We start from the raw sequence: 17,509 nt of genomic DNA on the forward strand, positions 1-17,509 counted from the left end.
GTTGCTATTGCTGCTTTGGGGCTAGATTAATGTTGATGAAAGCAGATTAGATAGTGGTCTGTCCAGTAATCATCGGCCCCTGCACATCCTTGCGATCTCTTGCTTCGATGATGACGTAGTCGAACGGGTGCCAATGCTTGGTGCAAAGGTGTTGCCATGAGGCCTTGTACTTGTGTCTCTGACAGAACAAAGTTTTGGTTGTGACAAGGATATGTTCTAGGCATTTTGTCAGGAGCAGGATACGGTTGGTGTTGGATTTCCCTACCCCCTCTATGGGTTTATACCTCCCCAGAGGTCTGTGTCGTTTCCAACTCTGGCGTTGGAGTCACCAAGGAGGATCGACCTATCACCCGTTGGGATTCGGGCCAAGAACTGATCGAGGCTGGAGTAAAAATCCTCTTTCAATTCATCTGTAGCTTCCAGTGTTGAGGCATACACACTGAGGACTGTAGCACACTGGTTCTGGGCTAGGGTGGGTCGAAGGGTCATGAGATATTCGTTATCCTGCAAGCAGAGTCTCTGAGATGACTGACTAGTTAGTTTTTAACGGTGAAGCCAACCTCACGGAGGCATGATCTTCTTCTGGCTTACCTTTCCAAAATAAGGTGTAACCGCCACCTTGTTCCTTGAGCTGACCTTCCCTGCCTGCCAGGTCTCTATTAGGATGGCAATGTCAATGTTGAAAAGCCTGAACTCCTGGGCAACGATAGCAGTTTAATTTTCCGGTCTGTCACTGTTGAGGCTGTCCATGAAGGTCCTGATGTTCTAGGTCCCAAACTTAATCTTAAGAGGGGAATGATATCTGTGCGTGAGTTTTTCTTAACATGAGTGGCCGTTGCACACCAGCTACCGCATGGGCCTGACAGAGCAAGGCCTTGATCCTGTGACAAGGGGGTCCAAGATTACTCGAGACCATGCCCCGCTTGATCAGAAGGATGGGAGGCACATACAGGGTTTCAATGGGGAAGGTGGGGTGGGAGGCAATGAGACGGCAATGGAATGCACTTTGAGCAAAGTCCCCACTTCCTTGTGCACTTTCTCCATTTTCTGTAACATGGCCCGTTTTCACTTCCCTGCAGGCAAAGAGCTGGACTTCACTGAGGCAAAGCTTTCCTCAATCCTCACTAAGATGGGAGTCTGAATGTGAATGTTACTAGTGAGAACCAGCATATACTTGATGGACAGTTACATTTGATGCTTCATGCAGGCAGTCACTTTTAACGTTGACATAGCTATCAGTGCAAAGGCCTGAGACAGCATGTTTACTTTTGATCAACCTCCTCGATTATTAGATGCCTGCCTGTTCGCTGGTTCTCTGAGGATGCCTTTTTCCTTCTGTCTGCAGAGCACAGAATCTACTCGAGGGTCCTTACTGCGATAGCATGATGTCCAGGAATGCATCTGAAACATGTGATGCTGCCTCTCTACATGGCTGCCTCCATCAATGAATTAGCTGGCTGTTACATCACTTCAATTCTGACACTTAAAATGCCTCTTTTTGAAGTGAAGCTGAGGCACACTGCTGCCCACATGAACTAGTTGGTCAGGAAACCCAGAAGCAAGTAATAAATCCCTTGGTTGAGTTAAAAAAGCACTGACAAATGCACCTCTGTGCTGTCAGCATCCCCCACTGCCAACAGGTCTCCAGCTAAAATACAGCTCTGTATCTGCCCCAAGAACATACACAACATTTCCCCTCCATTTTAGCTCTTTCAATTGTAAGCTTTCATGGCCTTATCCAACAAACTCTTTCCACACAACGGATAAATAAAAAAGTCAATATTTATATTATAACATTTGTATATTTAAAGTAATTATGTCCTGCAACCATGCTCCCCATTAGTAACACCTAATAATAATAATCTTTATTATCACAAGTAGGATTACATTAACACTGCAATGACGTTACTGCGAAAAGCCCCTAAAAAGGCCCCATTTCACAATCTCACACAGTGTCTAAGTGCTCCCTGAGTGGCAGGTACAGCTATGACAATAGGTTGTTATTGGGTGGCGAGGCATTGTTCTACTGGGATGATATGCAGGTTCGAAAGATGTTCTTGTGCCGACGGGAATCAACACAACAATTTAGTGACTCCCCAATCATTTCAGCATCTTCGTGGAGTAGGAGGATATATGCCAAATCTAAGAGGATATCAACTCATAAAACTTTTTCCTGCCATGTCTCAGGTCCTGGTTAGTACAAATGAATGGCCATTTGTATCTGATGGTATTCACCATCAATGTTTTTTCTGTTACGTATGACGGCGACAGGACTCAAATATTTCAATAGTGATTATCATGGGGGCAGAATTTTACACTCTGCCCAAGATGTGTTCCGAGATAGCATAAAATTGAATGGACAGGACCCCGCCCGCCCAAACCCAGACTCAATTACACACTTCGGTGAGCCACTTAAGAGTTTTGAGGTCCCCTCAGTGTTGCACATCCCCCCCCCCCCCCCCCCCTCCAAATGGAATGTTGGAGCTCTGGTACCCTCAACCCTCAAATGTCCTGGGACTTAGTCCCAGGCAGAGCACTGCAGAACCGCTTCTGGCTGGGATGAAGAGCTGTTGATCAATCTGGTTGGCTGACAGCCCTCACAGGCAGGACTCCACAGCCCTCACAGGCAGGAAACCCCACCCACTGCCAATCAACACTCAATTGACCATGTAATGGCAGTCAGAGTGAAGAGGCGGCGGCTGCACATCGGGCACCATCGCTCGTGAGGGCAACCTCTGATCAGGCGCCATCCTCAAAATTCTATCCAGGGTTCCTGAGAAGTCTATACAGTACGACTTTGAGGTTTCCATGCAGATTATGAAAAAGATGCAATGGCCTCATTGCAGTTTGCACTTCTCTAAATCACCCATGAAGATACTGCAACGTTGTTAATGTTGCATCACTGCAAAACGTACTTAATTCATTTAATAGATAGTATTCTGCTCCTATATTACTCATATTTGAAGGCAAGCCCAGTAGGATGCCAGTCCCTTGACCAGAGTTGGCATATGAGAAGTGTTGGATGCTTGATATGATCTTTCTTCTGCGTCTGCCATCTCCAACTGCTCTTCCTCATTTATGAGTCACCATTGATTCATTGCACTTCCCTCAGACACATTTAAGATGATGTCAGCAATTAACTAAACATTCAAAGAATTTCTGTGCCCTGACCATCTCCTTGTTTGTCCAGAAATTTGCAATTAACTAGCATGGTGCTTCTACTGGCATTACCTATATCAAGCTAAACTTTCATCTGCTTAGTTCAAAGTATTACTTCTCTGCCATTGTGCCGTCTACATCTGGTGGATGGAGTTGAGATGCAGATTACTGAAGATCTCAGTGAATAGTAGAACAGGTTTAAGAGGCTGATGCGAATGAGCTACTCCTGTTCCAATAAATCTTTACTTGCACCAGTAGATTTAGGCCAAGATTCTCAGGCCCCATCGTGGCGGTACCCGTCGCAGGAGATTCAACAGCCCAGCCACAAGTCCACTGACTTTCAGAAGATCTGAATGATCCTGGTGGTGGGCAGGGTCAGAAAATCCCACCGTTAGTCTAAAGGGGCAGGGTATCTATCTCCTGAATGCATCACCAATGAATTGGGGCTAAATGCGGGGGTTTCTGTATGGCTGTCTTTGCATGGATTGTTCCAAGAAATGCTTGATCTCTAACCATCTGCTAGTTTTGCCAAATCTGCTTCATTAGTGACCAACTCATGGCATTGAAGACAAATTATTGACCTGGTTAGGAACTTGGCTGAGTTGAAAAGGAAGAGTAGAGATAATGGGTAGGAAACCTAACTGGCAAGATGTAACTATTGATGGCTCATATCTGGCAGCATCTGTGAGAGAGAAAAGCAAAGTTAATGTTTCTGGTCAAGCACTTGTCTTCAGAACTGAAGGAAAATAGAAAAGTTTTGTGCAAGTGAAAGACAAGCAGAAACAAGAAAAGGGAAGATTGGTGATTGGGTAGATGGCAGGAGATGTTATGTGACAAAAGATTTAATGGTACAAAAGGCAAAGGGAATGGTTATAGTAAAGAAACAAAAGATTTGGCCAGAGTGAGTGTGACTGGCAGAATAATGAACTGCTCTGTCTGAAAACAATAATATGAAAAATGAGATAAAGATCAGCACGTGCAAAGAAAAACAAAAAGGGAGACACAGTTTACAGCCTGAAATTGTTGGAAGTCAATGTTACATACTGGAGGCTGTAGAGTGCCTAATTGAAAGATGAGGTGCCATTCCTCAAACTTGCCTTGAGCCCTCAAACATGCTCCACCCATTTCTGTTCTCACCCCATCCCTTCCAGAATCGAAACAGGATTTCCTTTGTCCTCAATTTCCACATCACCACCCTCTCATAAAACGGATAATCCTTTGCCATTACTGCTACCTCCAGCGTGATGCTGTCACCAAATACATCTACCCCTTTCTCCCCTGTAATTGTTCCGAAGGGACTGTTCTCTCTGTGACACCTTGGTCCATGCTACAATCACCCCAACACCTAGTCTGCTTCCCTTGGCACCTTCCCATGTCCACGCAGGTGTAACACCTGTCCTTCCGTTACCTCCTCTCTTTTAACAGTCCAAAGTCCCAAATAATCCTTCCATGTCAAGCACTGATTTACATATAGCTCTTTCAATTTAGTTTACGCATTCACTGCTCACAATACGGTCTCCACGTTGGGGAGACCAAATGCAGATTGAGTGGTCACTCTGAGGAACACCTCCACTCAATCTGCAAGCAAGCCTGCATCTTCCACTTGTCTGCCTTTTTAATTCCTTGGCCTGCTGTAGTATGCCAATAAAGCTCAAGGTAAGTTCATGAACAGCACCTCATCTTTCAGTCAGGCACTCTACAGCCTTCTGGACTCAACAATGACTTCAATAATTTCAGATTGTAAACTCTGTTCCACATTTTGTTTTTCTTTGCATGTGCTGATCTTAATCTCATCTTTCATGTTTTTGCTTTTGGACACAACTGTCCACTATTCTGCTATTCACATTCACTCTGGTCAAATCTTTGTTTCTTTACTACAACTGTGGTGGCTCGAGGCAATGCCAGGTAGATGCTAGTAATGAAGTACAAAGTGTTTATTGACACTCACAAGGGTAACTTATGTACACAGGCACAGAGTCTTTAATAAAGGTATTAACACTCTGGTTCCTGGGTTCATTCTAACAAGAACCCCACTCCCTGGGACCCGCGCTAATCCCCGATTAGTCAGGGTTCCCTGGCCCTGAGCCAGTCACATGGATTGTGAAGGCATATCCCTTAAAGGGGTCCATTACACATCCCTTCCCCCGTAAGTCCCTCAAGTTTGTACAGCCCTCTCCGCTAACCCGTTAGAGGCAGGGTGATAGAGGGGTGCCTGGTATGGTGAATGCCATTCATTGTAACAAAATGCTGAAAGTCCTCACCAGTGAAGTGTGTGCCATTGTCCGACACTATTACTTCTGGCAGGAGATATGTATAAACACCTGCTGCAAGGACTCTACTTTGGCCGCTGAGGTTGTTGTTCCAACTCTTGAACCTCCAACAACTTTGAATGGTTGTCGACCAAAACGATGAACACTTTGACCAGAGAAGTCCACAAGTGCCCTTGTCCATGGGCATCCAAGCCACTCTCAAGGGTGGAGGTTGGATGTAGGGTGGCACGGTAACACAGTGGGTAGCACTGTTGCTTCATAGCACCAGGACCCAAGTTCGATTCCCAGTTTGGGTCACTCTCTGTGTAGAGTCTGCACGTTCTCCCCATGTCTGCGTGGGTTTCCTCCGGGTGCTCCGGTTTACTCCCACAAGTCGTAAAAGATGTGCTGTTAGGTGAACTGGGCATTCTGAATTCTCCCTCTGTGAACCCGAACAGACGCCGAAATGTGTCGACTAGGGGCTTTTCTTCTTTTAAAAAAAATATTTTATTGAGGCATTTATAATTTTAACAATTTTCAACTTCAAATTTCAACAAAAGCAAAAACACAACAATATAACCAACAAACCCCCCGAGCACACACCCCAGCCAACATGGCTTACACAAACAGTGCCACCTTCCCCAGCCACCCCTTCATTAGTTCACCTGCCCTTACTCGTCTCTCCCATGTTTCCCCTTCCCCCCCCCTACCCCGCCTGCTGACAGCTTAATTTTTCTCAAAGAAGTCGATGAACAGCTGCCACCTCCGAGCAAACCCCTGCAACGAAACCCTCAAGGTGAATTTAATTTTCTCAAGTCTGAGAAACCTCACCATGTCGCTAACCCATACCCCGACTTCGGGGGTTCTGAGTCCCTCCATCCTAGCAAGACCCGTTTCCGGGCCACCAGGGAGGCAAAGGCCAGGACGTCAGCCTCTCTCACCCCCTGGGACCCCGGGTCTTCCAACACACCAAAGATCGCCACCACCCTCACTTGTAAGACCTCTGACATGACGTCAGCAAATCCCTGCCAGAAGCCCCTCAGCCTCGGACATGCCCAAAACATATGGATATGGTTCGCAGGCCCCCCCCACATAGTGCCCACACCTATCCTCCACCTCCTCAAAGAACCTGCTAATCCAGGCCACAGTGATGTGTGCCCTGTGGACCACCTTAAACTGTATCAGGCTGAGCCTGGCGCACGACGAGGATGCATCAGGACCTCCTCCCATAACCCAGTCTCCAGCTCCCCACCCAGCTCTTCTTCCCACTTTCTCTTCAAATCCCCAATCGGGGCTCCCTCCCACTCCATCAGTGCCTGGTCGATCTCTGAGGCCTTCCCCTCTTCTATTTCTGTTCTTGACACCACCTTATCCTGTAGCCCCTGCAGATACCGGAACCCATTTCCCCCTAGCAACTCAAACTCCTTCTCCAACTCCTCCAAGCTCAGGAAACCCTCATCAATAAATAGATCCCCGAATCTCTTGATCCCCACACGCTGCCACCTCCGAACCCCCATCCAGCCCCCGCCCCCCCCCCCCCCCGCCGGACCGGTGATTACCACATATCGGTGCCCACACCGGCGCCCCCTCTAACCCCATGTGCTGCCTCCACTGTCCCCACTCCCTCAGGGCTGCCACTACTACCGGGCTTGTGGAGTACTGAGCCGGCGAGAATGGCAGAGGAGTTATTAACAATGCCCCCAAACTCATGCCCTTACATGATGCCGCCTCCACTTGCTCCCATATCGACCCCTCCCCCACTACCCACTTCCTGATCATCGCAATATTCGCTGCCCAGTGGTAATTAATGAAATTCGGAAGAGCCAGCCCCCCCTCCCCCCCACTCCAGTAGCACCTTTGTTACCCGCCCAAGCAAACCCTGAGATCGCTGCATTCACTTTTTTGAAGAACATCTTGGGGATAAAAATTGGGAGGCTCTGAAAAACAAACAAAAACCTTGGGAGCACCGACATTTTAACCGTTTGAACCTGCCCCGCCAATGACAACGGGAGTGCATCCCACCTCCGAAAGTCCCCCCTCATCTGATCCATCAACTGACCCAAATTCAGTTTATGCAGCTCCTCCCAATCCCACGCCACCTGGATACCCAAATATCAAAAGCTCCCTCCCACCACATTGAACAGTATCTTACCTGCCCCCTCGCTTGGATCGCAAAGACCTCACTCTTACCCATATTCAATTTGTATCCCGAAAACAGGCCGAATTCCTGTAATATCCCCATAATCCTCCAATCCCCCCCCAGCGGGTCCGATATGTACAAAAGTAGATCGACCGCATACAACGAGACCCTGTGCTCCCCCCCCCCCCGTACTATCCCCTGCCAGACCCTCGATGTTCTCAATGCCAATAGCTCTACAGCCAAGGCAAACAACAGTGGGAAAAGTGGACATTCCTGCCTTGTTCCCCCGTGTAACATGAAGTAATCTGATCTCATTCGATTCATCAGCACACTCGCCACTCGCCACTGGTGCCTGGTACAGCAACCGGACCCAGTCCACAAATCCCTGCCCAAACCCAAACCGCCCCAGGACCTCCCATAAGTATTCCCACTCCACCCGATCAAAGGCCTTCTCGGAGTCCATGGCCACCACCACCTCATTCTCGCGCCTCTCTGGTGGCATCATAATTACATTAAGCAACCTCCTAATATTGGGGTCACCAAATGCCGCCCCTTAACGAACCCCGTCTGGTCCTCCCCTATTACCCCTGGGACGCAGTCTTCCATCCTTGTGGCCAGAATCTTCGACAATAGTTTGGCATCCACATTTAACAGGGAGATCGGCCTGTAATACACACAGTTTTCCAGGTCCTTATCCCGCTTTAAAATGAGGGAGATCGACGCTTGTGACAACATCGGCGGGAGCACTCCCAACTCCTTTGCTTCTTGAAGGCCCTTACCAACAACGGTCCCAACACTCCCCCCGAGAACTTCTTATAAAATTCCACTGGGTATCCGTCCGGTTCCGGGGCCTTAACCGATTGCATCGCCTCCAACCCCTCTACTACTTCTACAAGCCCAATTGGGACCCGCAGGCCCTCCACCAGCTCCTCATCAACCTTCGGAACTCCAACCCACCCAGAAACCACCTCATCCCCAGTTGGGGGTTCCAACTCGTACAATTTGCTGTAAAACTCCTTAAACACCATATTCACCCCCGCCGGGTCCAAGACCGTATTCCCACCTGTGTCCTTCACTTTCCCATTCTCTCTCGTCGCCTCCTGCTTCCTCAACTGGTGCCCTAACATCCTGTTCGCTTTCTCCCCATACTCATATACCGCCCCTCTAACCCTTCTCAACTGCCCTACTGCCTTACCCATGGATACCAGCCCAAAATCCATTTGCACCCTCTGCCATTCCTTTAGAACCCTTCCTCTGGGGCCTCTGCATATCTCCTGTCCACCCGCAGGATTTCTTCCCCTAGCCTTTCTATCTCCAACCGCTCCGCCTTCTCCCTGTGTGCCCAAATCAAAATAAACTCCCCCGGACCATGACTTTCAGTGCTTCCAAACCGTATCTGCCGACACCTCCCCCGTTTCATTAATCTCTACATACCCCCGAATGGCCTTCCTCAACCGCTCACACACCTTTTCCTCCACTAACAGTCCCACATCCAGCCTCCATTGTGGGCGTTGGGCCCCCTCTTGCTCACTCATAAATCCACCCAGTGCGGAGCATGGTCTGACACCAGTATTGCCGAATACTCGGTACCCCTGCCAACAAGTCTTACCCAACACGAAAAAATCTATTCGGGAGTACACCTTGTGCACTTGGGAGTAAAACGAAAATTCTTTTGCCCTCGGCCTCCCAAATCTCCATGGATCCCCCCCCCCACCCCCCCCCCCTCCCCCATGCTCCATGAACTCCCGAAGCTCCTTAGCTGTAGCCGATACCCTCCCTGAACTCAAGCTCGACCGGTCAAGTCTCGGATCCAGGACTGTATTGAGAGTCCAAGTCCAGAATCTTCCCCAGCACCCGCCTCATAAATTCAACATCGTCCTAGTTCGGGGCATAGATATTTACTGACACCACAGGCATCCCCTCCAATTTCCCGCTTACCATAACATACCTTCCTCCAGAGTCTGCCACTATATTTCCCACCTCGAACGGCACCCGCTTATTGACCAAAATTGGCACCTACTTCGTTTTAAAGTCCAATCCTGAATAAAATACTTTCCCAACCCATCCCTTCCTCAGCCTCGTCTGATCCCCGATTTTCAGGTGCATCTCTTGTAGCAAAGCCTTCAATCGCTTTAAGTGTGTGAACACACATGCCCTCTTGACTGGCCCATTCAATCCTTGCACGTTCCACGTGACCAGCCTGGTCAGGGGGCACCCTGCCATGCCCTGGCCCTCCCTCACACCCCACCCCACCCCCCTGCCGATCAACCATAGGCCCTATTGGGCCAGCCTCCCGCAATTGTCCTGCACCTCGCCAATTCCACCTTCGGGCGCCCACCGTCATTAATCCTCCTCCCCTTACACTTTAAACGTACTGTCAGCAGTACTTGACTGGAGGCTTTGAACAGTAACTTCATTGCAGTGTTAATGTAAGCCTACTTGTGACAATAAAGATTATTATTATTATTAGAAGGTAGTGTCTTCCGTATCTGGCAAAGGCTGCACTGGCGCACCATGTTTTCAATGTCCTTATCTATGTCAGGCCACTAGATGTAGCTGTGTGCGAGCATCTTCACCTTTGTCCGCTCACTGTTACACTCTGGCAGAGATGATTGCTGGTACTGGCTTATCCTCACGAAGGAGCCTGAACAGGGGCTTGTGTTCCGTTATTATTGTAAAACATGGGCCATAAATACATCGGTGAATTTTCTTGATGCTATAGATTATGGCAAAGCCTTCCATCTCAATTTGCGCTTATTTATGCTCAGCATCAGATAGCATTCTTGAGGCAAAGGCAATTGGCCTCTCTGAGCTATCCTCCATTGTATGGGATAGAACTGCCTCCATCCCATACGTTGAAGCATCGCAGGTCCGATTGATAGGTTTCCTTAAGTCAAAATGAACCAGGAGGCTCCAAGATTGCAAGATCTGCTCAACATGTTGGAAGGCTTGCTTCTGTGGCTCCATCTAATGCCATTGCTGTTTTTTCTTCAAGAGTATATGCAATGTGCCAATGTTGTTGGGAGATTTGGAATAAAAACAACCATAACAGTTTACTATTCCGAAGGAGGACTTTAATTCTGCCACATTCTCAGGTGCCAGGACTTCTCTTACAGCTCTCACCTTTTCTTCAAGTGGGTCTAGGCCCTTTGAGTCTACTTTGGAACCTAGGGAAGTGACCTCAGTAGCTTGAAAAGTGCACTTGTCACGCTCGAGTAAGATTCCCACATCTCTGAATCTTTTCAATACTTCTTCTAAACTTGCCAGGTGCTCATGTGGTGTTCCTGTTATTAGGACGCCACCCAGGTAGACCACAACCATTGGGATGCCTTGAAGGAGATTCCCCATTGTGCGCTAGAATAGCGCATAGGGTGAAGAAATGCCAAAAGGTTATATGGTGCATTGAAAGAGGCCTTTTTAGGGCAGCACGGTGGTGCAGTGGTTAGCACTGCTGCCTCATGGTGCTGAGGTCCCAGGTTCGATCCCGGCTCTGGGTCACTGTCCGTGTGGAGTTTGCACATTCTCCCAGTGTTCGCGTGGGTTTCGCCCCCACAACCCAAAGATGTGCAGGGTAGGTGGATTAGCCATGCTAAAAATTGCCCCTTAATTGGAAAAAATGAATTGGGTATTTGAAACTTTAAAAAAAAAAGAAAGAGGCCTTTATGCATGCTAATTGTTGCAAACTTTCAGGAATCTTCATCCAGTTTCAGTTGCAAATACACATGACTGAGGTAGAGTTTGGCTCATGTGAGGTCCCCCACCAACTTCAATTTGTGGACTTGGGTATTTATCAACTTGAGCTGCTTGGCTGATTACAAGCTTGTAGTTCCCGCAGATCCCAATGGAGCGGTCTGACTTTAATATAGAAACAATGGGGTTGCCCATTCTGAAAACTGCGCAGGTGTAATGATTCCCAGTTCTTCCAGCCGCTCAAGTTTGGCTTCCACATTTTGGTGCAAAGCGCAGGGGAACGGTCTTGCTCTAACAAACTTGGTTGTTGAGTCTGGGTTGACATAAGTCTTTGCCTTTACTCCCTTTGTTCAACCTAATTTGTACTGAAACTTTTTGTATCTGTTCAAGACTTCCTGGAAGACATTTCCCAGTATTTAACATTTCCAACCAGTTCAACTTGATTTGGCTCAACCAATCTCGCTCATCAGGCTTGGTTGATGTCCCTCGACAATGATCATAGGTAACTGGGTACCTTATTGTTGCTATGACACTAGAGTCATTGTTGTTCCCAAAACGTTTAGCATTTCCTCCCATATAAGTCGCAAATTTGGCTTTGGTTTCCCTCAAGTCCAAAGTCTGAACACCGCCTTGAAGATATTTAATCTTTTGTTCACCCGCAACTGTGGCTGATGCCCCAGTGTCGACCTCCATCTTTAGTGGTCTTCCATTTACTGTGAGGATTATCTCAATTGAGACTGTTTTGCTCACTCTTGCCACGTTCAATCTGTATGTTTCAGACTCATCTGAATTCTTCTCCACTTTCTTCACTGGTGCAGTGGTGCGCTGTTTTTCTTTTGAATTGGCGCCTTCTGGTATGCTCGGCAGCATGCCTGGATATGATCTTTCCTATTGCACCGAAAACAAACAAACTCTCTGCAGTGGCACGATTCCTGAGGATGATCTTGCCTGCACCGATAACAGTCATCTTGACTCCAAGGATGACGGCCCAATTTCTTTCCTGGCCACTGACTACGATCCTGTTCCTGGGATCATGGCTGAACCTCCTCTGCGCCTGTCGACTTGGCTGCATGCCTTGCAGCCATACTACCCCACAACTGCTTCACCTCGTCCTCTTGTACATTTTGAAGCTCTGGCGCGTCCCTCTCAATCGCCTTATCTAGTGTAATCTTCGTTTCATCCAGAAGCTTCTTTTACATACATATGTTGTCAATGCTGCATACAAAGTGATCAGGGCCCTCAACAGTGTGTGGTCCATCTCCTGCGCCACTATCCTCGTCCCCTCCACTCCCTCCCAGAACAAGAAGAGAGGCCCCTCGTTCTCACATTTCATCCCACCAGGCTCCGTATGCAAAGCATAATCCTCCGCCCTTTTCGCCAACTCCAGCGGGATGCCACCACCAAACATATCTTCCCTTCACTCCCTCTGTCAGTATTCCGCAGAGACCATTCCCTCCGAGACAATCTAATCCACTCCTCCACCATACCCAGTACCTCTCCTATCACCCATGGGACGTTCCCATGCAATCGCAGAAGGTGTAACACCTGCCCCTTCACCTCTTCCATGCTTAGCATCCCAGGCCCAAAACACTCATTCCAGGTTAAGCAGCATTTCATTTGAATCTCTTCCAATTTGGTCTACTGCATTCGCTGCTCCCAATGTGGTCTCCTCTATCAACGCAAACTGGAGGAACAACATCTCATCTTCCGGTTAGGCATGCTACAGTCTTCCGGCCTGAACATCGAATTCAACAACTTCAGATGATCAGCTCTACCCCACCTCGACCCAATTGTTTTCATCCCATTTCATTTCAACTATCTTTTACCATTTCTTTCTTTCTTAATATATATTTAATCCCCCCCCTCCAATCTTATCCACCTTTCCTTCATCTTTCTCCTCTTTGCTTCCTCCTTAACTCCCCCCACATCTACAGTTCATCCTCTGATGTTAGTTTCCCTGCTGTTTGACCTTTCACATCTTTTGTTCTCTCTGGGGACTGCCATTAGCACTCTTTCTCCTTGGTTTCTGTGGCCATTAGCACCCGTTTCCCTGGGTTTCTGTGGCTATGACTCATCTTTCATTCTCACTCCACAGTATAAATATTTCCCACTTTCTCTGTCTGTTAGCTTTGACAAAGAGTCATCGGATTCGAAACATTAGCTCTTTTCTCTCCCTACAGATGCTGCCAGACCTGTTGAGATTTTCCAGCATTTTCTCTTTTGTTTATTTTTTACTAAGTGATCACGCAGCATGTCTCCCAGTGCTATATCAAACTCGCATTAATCGGCCATTTGCCCGAGTCAGGCAATGAAGGTGGAGATAGCCTCCCTTGGGTCCCTTGAATTGAACTTGTATCACTGTAGTATGATTACGGATCTGGGGTTGAAATGCTCCCCAACCAGCTTCACCCACTAGTCAAATTACTTCATCTTAGGAGTCTCCCAGGTCGTCAAATTTCTTACAAGGTCGTAGGTTGTTGGCCAACAAACTGTTGATAGCATTTATCCTCCCCCATTATATAATTTGCCATGAAGAAATAATGGAGCCTTTCAATATACTGGCTTCAGTCTTGGGTCCCCTGATCGAATGAGTCTAATTTTCCAATCATAGAATTCCTATGGTGCAGAAGCAGGCTATTTGGCCCATCGAGTCTGCACTGATCCTCCAAAGGAGCTTGCCACCTAGGCACCTCCCCCACCCCCCACCCTATCTCTGTAACATTACCTGACCATTTGGACACTAAGGAGCAATTTAACATGGCCAATCCACCTAACCGGCACATCTTTGGACTGTGGTAAGAAATCGGAGTACCCGGAGGAAACCCACGCAGCACGGGGAAAACGTACAAACACCACACAGACAGTCGCCCAAGCCAAAATTGAAACCGGATCCCTGGCACTGTGAGGCAGTAGTACTAATCATTGCGCCACCCATGGTGGGTAAAGAATCAGCTTTTTCAGACATGTGATGACCCTTGGTAAAAGTTTGCGGCTCTGATGTCACTCCATCCTCGAATCGAGACACAGGATGACAAATGCACCAGGAGAAACCCACTCAGCATAAATGCATCCACAGCCACAAACCCAGTGGTCTTGCCCCAGTGTAAGACTTTGTGGAGGGACTAGAGTGCTTTGACTGCAACAAGGTTGGACACAGCACGGGGAAATCCAAACCCTGGTAATCATGGGCATTTTTTACTCACTATTCTCTGGCACCGTCAATGCTTTCCGACCCCGTTAGTTTCTGAGGCTTTTTACCCCCCTCTCAAATTCAATGTCTGTGGGCTTGCTAACGATTCGGGTTATACCAGGTAGATGGTAGTAGTGAAGAGCGAAGTGTTTAATGACAACTAATAAGGGTAATTTATGTACAGGCAAGGAGTCTCTAATGAAGGTGCTAAAACTCTGGCCCCCGGGTTCACTCTGACCAGAATCTAGCTCCCCAGGATCCACGCGGATCCCTCATTGGTCGGGGTTCACCTGCTCCAGCACGATAGGCCCCGAGTCAATCACATGGACCAAGAGGGCACGCCCCTTAAAAAGGGCCGTGCTATTACAACAACCATCATCACTGCTGTTGCCTTCTGTACCATGAAATATTTTGTCATATAACTTCTCTTGCTGACTACCTTCTCTTTGTTCTTCCTGCCTCTCCCCCCTTTCACATACACAAAACCTGGTACATTTTTTACCTTATTTTAGTTCTGAAGAAAGGTCCATGACCTGAAATGTTAACTCTGCTTTCTTTCTTCAGATGCTACCAGACCTGCTAAGTATTTCTAGCATTCTCTGATTTTATTTCAGATTGCCAGCATCTACAGTATATTGCTTTTCTGATTCACATCTGTTTGGGCCCTCGAATGGAGGCAGTATTTATGGATGATTTTATAACAAGATAGAGAATCACATATCTAAGTTGTCCAATAGCGAAAACACAGGTGGCAGTGTAAGGAGTGTGGATAGCAGAAGCAATTACAAAGATATATTAATAGACTAAGTGAATGGACAAAACTGTGATAAATGGATTTTTATCTCGCCAATGGTAAGGCCATCATTTTTGAGCTAAAAAAATGACAGATCAAAATACTTTCTAAATGGTGAAAAGGTAGAAAAAGTGGATGTCCAAAGAGATTTAGGAGCCCATGTATACAAACAGGTACAGAAAATAATTTAAAAGTTTAATGGAATGCTGGCCTTTATATCTAGAGGAAGAGATGCAAAGGGGCAAAACGTATGCTGCAGCTCTGGTTAGACCACACCAGGAATAAATTTAATACAAAAGCAAAATACTGTGGATACTGGAAATTTTAACTATAAACAGAAAACGTAAGAAACAGAAATACTCAGCAGGTCGAACAGCATGTGTGGAGAGAGAAATAGGGTGAACATTTCAGGCGGTGACTTTTCAGTTCTGTTTTTATTCCTAGATTGATTGTATTCAGCTCTAGGCACAAGTTTTTTGGGATGTGGCGTCGTTGGATAGGCCAGCATTTATTGCTCACCCCTAGGTGTCTTCTTGAACTGTTGCAGCCCTTGAGGTATAGAAACACCCACTGTGCTGTTAGGGAGGAAGTTTCAGGATGTTGCCCCAGCGACAGTGAAGGAAGAGCAATATATTTCCAAGTCAGAGTGGTGGGGTTCCCAGGGGTATCTGCTGCTCTTGTCCTTCTAGATGCTAGTGGTTGTGGGTTTGGAAGGTGCTGGTTGAGGAACCTTGGTGTGTCACTGCAGTTCATCTTGCAGATGGTACACATGGCTGCCACGGTTTGTCGGTGATGGAGGGTTTGAATGTTTGTGGAAGCAGGCTGCTTTGATCTGGCTGATGTCGAGCTTCTTGAGTGTTGTTGGAGCTGCATTCATCCAGGCAAGTGGAGAGTACTCCATTACACTCCTGACTTGTGCCTTGTAGATGGTGGCCAGGCTTTGGGGGGTGGGGGGGTCAGGTGAGTTACTCGCCGAGGATTCCTAGCCTTTGACCTGCTCTGGTAGTCACATTATTAATATGGCTAGTCCAGTTCAGTTTCTGATCAATGGTAATCCCCAGGATGTTGATTGTGGGTGATTCAGCGATGGTAATGCCATTGACTGCTAAGGGGCAGTGGTTAGATCCTCTCTTGTAGGAGTTGGTCATTACCTGGCACTTGTGTGGTGCGAATGTAACCTGCCACGTGTCAGCTCAAGCTTGGGTATTGTCCAGGTCTTGCTGAATTTGGATATGGACTGCTTCATTATCTGACGAGTCGTGAATGGTGCTGAACATTGTGCAGCTGAAGATGGTTGTGCCCAGGACACTACCCTGAGGAACTCCTACAGTGATGTCTTGGAGCTGAGATGATTGACCTCCAACCACCACAACCATCTTCCTTTGTGCCAGGTATGACTCCGATCAGTGGAGAGATTTCCCCCTGATTCCCATTGACTCCAGTTTAGCTCGGGATCCTTGATGCCATACTCGGTCAAATGCTGTCTTGATGTCAAGGGCAGTCACTCTCACCTGAACTGATGGACTCCAGGTATTATTATCAGGAGCGATAATACAAATTAGAGGTGTATTCCCTGAAATTTAGAAGGTTAACATTTCTGCTGGCTGGGGCATCCAGAGCTAGAGGTCATAGCCAGGTCTTTCAGCAGCCCGCTACTACACAAAAAGGGTGCCAAAGGTCTGGAACCCTCATCTGCAAACAGCAGTTTATGCTAGGTTAATTGTTTTAAATTTGAGTTTAATAGATTTGTTAACTAAGGTATAAAGGATTATGGCGCAACGGTGAGTATATGAAGTTTGGTCATGGATCTGCCATGATCTCACTGAATGACTAACCGATTTTCGGGGGCCATCTTGTTCTATGCTCTTAACTCTTCAGCTGCTAGCACATCCAATTTTTTTTAGCTGCAAGCTTGACATATTTTCCCTGTGCAGGGTGTGTGTGTAGCACTGCTGGTATGTGTATGCCTATGCAATGACGTATACAGTCAGGATTTATCTGGATTTGCAAAAATGGACCTTTCACAAACTGGAACTTTCTGCATTCACTTAAGTAATAGGATGTGTTGTGTTATTTACCCTGGGGTAACACGGACTGCAACAGGATGCAGATGAACTGTAAAGCATACACCAAATGTAGGCGTTGGTTCAATACGATTTATTGAACTTCTGTAACAATACACACAGCTGGCTGTGGGTTGACACTCTACTACTCTAAGTATACTAACTCAACTTACTACACCAGGCTAGCTCTGATCCACGTGTAGAAGGTGCTGAATGATATATATA

General features: G+C 47.2%; 1 protein-coding gene across 5 annotated transcripts in view; it reads right to left on the reverse strand.

Annotated features, from left to right (window-relative positions):
- thada (THADA armadillo repeat containing) overlaps positions 1-17,509 on the reverse strand; it is an 820,576-nt gene that overhangs the window by 185,634 nt on the left and 617,433 nt on the right. The window lies entirely within an intron of this gene.

This window comes from Scyliorhinus torazame, chromosome 1 (assembly GCF_047496885.1).
Source record: "Scyliorhinus torazame isolate Kashiwa2021f chromosome 1, sScyTor2.1, whole genome shotgun sequence".
NCBI classification, from domain to species: Eukaryota; Metazoa; Chordata; class Chondrichthyes; order Carcharhiniformes; family Scyliorhinidae; genus Scyliorhinus; species Scyliorhinus torazame.